At 38.1% G+C, this 4,215-nt stretch overlaps 1 non-coding gene across 1 annotated transcript; it reads left to right on the top strand.

The window, feature by feature from the left end:
• The first annotated feature begins 769 nt into the window (after positions 1 to 769).
• On the top strand, positions 770 to 910 carry LOC111728429. The gene has a single exon (XR_002775727.1). It is a non-coding gene; the product is annotated as a small nucleolar RNA SNORA48 (small nucleolar RNA).
• Positions 911 to 4,215: the final 3,305 nt, after the last annotated feature.

Below are 4,215 nucleotides of genomic sequence, written 5' to 3'. Positions count from 1 at the left end.
GAGGCAGGAGACTCGCTTGAGCCCAGGAGTTGGAGGTTGCTGTGAGCTGTGATGCCACAGCACTCTACCCAGGGGGACAGCTTGAGTCTCCTGTCTCAAAATATATATATATATGTATATAGCTGGGCATTGTGGGGGATGCCTGTAGTCTTAGCTACAAGGGAGGATGAGGCAAGAGAATTGCTTGAGCCCAAGAGTTTGAAGTTGCTGTGAGCTGTGACGGTATAGCACTCTACTGAGGGTGACATAGTGAGACTCTGTCTCAAATAAATAAATAAATAAGGGCACATTTCCCAAAGTATATACCCATTATTAACTGATAGATGCCTGCCTGTATTTAGAATTTAGTTTTTAATGTATCTATCAACTTTTTAGTGACACTCTTTTAATATGTATGTTTTTAGCGGTTACTATAGGGATTACGGTTAACTTTCTTAAATGTGTTAGTTTTCTAAGCATCAATCTTGTACTACTTACACACAATACAGAAATCTTACAACCACATACCAACCACTCTTGCAACCCGACCTTCCGCCTTTTTTTGTTACTGTTCGCTACAAATGTTACAATTTGTTGCATTTTGACTCCCCAAATGAATGCTATAATGTTTGTTTGCCAAGGTTGTGCGAGCCCGGCCCTGTGGCTCATGCTAGTAATCCCAGTACTCTGGGAGGCTGAGGCGGGTGGATTGCCCAAGCTCACAGGTTCAAGACCAACCTGAGCTAAAGCAAGACCCCGGATGGAGCTCACTATGAGCTCTCCTCTATGAACCCCTGGGAATGGGCAAAGAGACACCTGATCAGTGGTGCTACTCTTAGATCAACCAGGGCAAAGTAAACTAACAGCCCCTTGTTCATCCTAGCCTGATGCCTGTCCATGGCCAGAGCTGTTTCGTGCCTGGGGCACAAAAATGAGAATCCATTTTCTTTCTGTGTCTTAAAGGGGAAAGAATCAGAAACACTAGTTGCATACTTACTGAGGCTCAGGGAATATTTTTAAATATAGGCAGATGTAGTGATTATTCTGGACACAGGTAATGTAAGCAAGAAGTTACAGCAGAACCAATGCATGGTTTTTAAGTTTGAACATTGCTATCTAGCTTGGGTTCTGTGGCAGGGGTACTGTTTCTATGTTTAGATAGGGCATGGATATGTACCATCCATTTCATAAAGCTGGTTACTGTGAAAAGTGATAAATAGGTCACAATTAGCTTTCAGAAGTGTTAGAGATTCTGTCTAGAATAGGAAACTGTGAAAATTATTTCAGTGGGGCATTATCATGAATCACTTGTACACTCAGAAGCTAGGCTGGGTTTGGTCCTGTCTTAGCCATTTATCGGCAGTAATGATCATTGTGAGTGAGTTATTTAACCTCTGCCTGTTTCTCACCGAAAAGTAAGTTTAGTAGGAGTGCATATCGCAAGGTTGTTGAAAATAATAAATATATAAGAAACATTCAAAATGGGGACTGGCTGGGCCCAGCAGCTCACGCTTATAATCCTAGCTCTCTGAAGGTCAAGGCAGGAGGATTACTTGAGCTCAAGATTTCAAAACCTGCCTGAGCAAGACTGTGTACAAAAAATAGAAAAATTAGCTAGGCATTGTGGCATGTGCCTATAGTCCCCACTAGTTGGGAAGCTAAGCCTAGGAGTTTGAGGTTGTGGTGAACTATGGTGATGCTACTGCACTTTACCCAGGGCAATAGAGTGAGACACTTATCTCAAAACGCTGGGGGTGGGGCTGGTATAGTTACATAAAAATAAAAATAAAAATAGAATAAAATAGTTGTATGCACTTTCTTTTTCTCTTTTTTTTAGTTGTGTGAACTTTAAAGAAATTAAAAAATAAAATAGTTGCCTACCCTTCATTTCTTTTTTAGTTGTGTGCACGTTAAGGAAATTAAAATAGAAGATGGTCTTTTATTTTGACCCCACTATTTACATTTTTTTTTTTATTCTCTTCATTTACTTTGAAAGATCTAAGGCGGGGCTCAGTGGTTCGTTCATGCCTGTAATCCTAGCACTCTGGGAGGCTAAGGCTGGTGGATTGCTTGAGCTCAGGAGTGCTAACCAACAGCAAGACCTTGTCTCTAAAAATAGCCAGATGTTGTGGTGGGCACCTGTAGTCCCAGCTACTGGGGAGGCTGAAGCAAAAAGATTGTTTGAGCCCAAGAATTGGAGGTTGCTGTGAGCTATGAAGCCACGGCACTCTACCCAGGATGGCAGAGTGAGACTACATAAAAAATAATAATAATAATAAATAAGGAAAAAAAGAAAAGAAAGGAGGTTTTCTCTGGTATTATTTCTTTTCTACCTGAAGAACTTTTTGGGCCTTTCTTGTATCATTCTCTTTCTTGTGTCTGAAAACATGAAATTTATGCTGTGCTAGTTGCTTCCTTCAAACTTTGCCTCTCCTCGGCAATGCACGTGCTTTTAATTTATAGTTCTTAATTTGTCAGAGAATAATTTTTAGTAGCTTGCTGATTCATACTGGAAGGAGAATTTCTATCAACCTGTTTTTCAAAAATATTTAAAACATAAGGGAGTGTTGATGCAGTAGTGACATGTAAGACAGCATGACAATGAGCAGAGCGTATTCAGTTTTAGAAGCAAAAAAAAAAAAGTAGTTATGCATTCATAATATAAAAATGAAAAAGAAATTTGTTTAAGTCTTAGTAGGGATTATTTCCTGGTGGTTATATTATGGCTGATTTTTATTTTATTCTTTAGAACTTGCTATAAGTTATATTAAGAACACATTTAATTTTATGATCAGAAAAATAATAAAATTGATTTAAAAAGATGTTGGAAGGCAATGAATGAATAATTAATAAATGAATCATAGAGTCAATAAATCCTCTAGTGGTTCAGGGAAAGAAAAGACTGTCTAGACCAGAAGATGTTCTGAGTTTTTCATGGAGGAGATAGAACATGAAATGTTTCTAGAAAGGGACCAGGTAGGCCAGGCACAGTGACTCATGCCTATAATCCTAGCACTCTGGGAGGCTGAGGTGGGTGGATTACTTGAGCTCAGGAGTTTGAGATCAGCTTGGGCAAGCGCTAGACAACTCTGATGTATTTTTCATTCTGGAAATTTACTCCTTGAACTTAAAAGATATAGCCACATCTCTCTCTTTTTTGAGCTACAATAAGGGTGTTTTTCATTGTGTTTCATCCATGGGCTGATTTTGTTAGCAAGGGTGACAGAGAGATAGGTTTTAATTCTGCCTCCAGCTTGTTTTTTATGTCTGGCTCCATAGCTGTCCTAGGATAGTAGGCAAAAGAAGAATGAACTTTCGTTGATCTATTTTTTTTTATTCCTATTGTTTTTGTTTCAATCTCCTCCAACCTTTTATTTTCCATCTAGGGAAGTATTCTCACACTAAGATGATAATCTCATAAACCTTTTTGATCAAGCTTCATAAGAGAATTAATTATTTCTTCTTTCTCTAATATCATTTTCTCTGCTTTTATCTTCTAACATGAAAAATATTTTTCGGCAAAATGAATTGAAAAATTAACTTGGAATTTTAAAATTAAATGCTTAAAAACATAGCATGTAGAGCTTTAATAAGAAGTTCAAAGAGCTACTCTTGGAATATAATATGCTTTCTAATTTTAGCAAAATCTCAAATGAAGGGGCCTCCTGCTTGCTAGAAGATTAAAATTGTGTAAATTTTACTTAAATTATTTAAAATTCAAAGTTTCAGATAAAAGAAACAAGTTATAAAATAAACTGTATGTAAGATATTTAATCATAAATCCTACTTCCAGGGTGTATGCTGAGTGAATACTGACTAAAGCCATTTTGTGACGTTCTCTAATTACTGATGTGTAGTACAAACAGTTTGAAATCCTGAAAGATAGTCTTCAAATGAAATGAGGGTTCAACTATGTTGTGAATACCAGACAGGGAAATGGGTTCATATATTTAAAAAATATTTTCAGAAAGTATGTTAAAATTGCAAAATTTTATCACTAAAAATTAGATAAAAATTCCTTTAATTGGCTTGGCGCCTGTGGCTCAAGTGGCTAAGACGCCAGCCACATACACCTAAGGTGGCGGGTTTGAATCCAGCCCGGGCCTCCCAAACAACAATGATGGCTGCAACCAAAAAATAGCCAGGCATTGTGGTAGGCACCTATAGTCCCAGCTACTTGGGAGGCAGAGGCAGGAGACTCGCTTGAGCCCAGGACTTGGAGGTTGCTGTGAGCTG

This window comes from Otolemur garnettii, unplaced genomic scaffold (assembly GCF_000181295.1).
Source record: "Otolemur garnettii isolate 467f Iridium unplaced genomic scaffold, OtoGar3 scaffold00157, whole genome shotgun sequence".
NCBI lineage: Eukaryota > Metazoa > Chordata > Mammalia > Primates > Galagidae > Otolemur > Otolemur garnettii.
The sequence above is the reverse complement of the archived record's forward strand: the minus strand, read 5'-3'. Positions and strand labels throughout refer to the sequence as shown.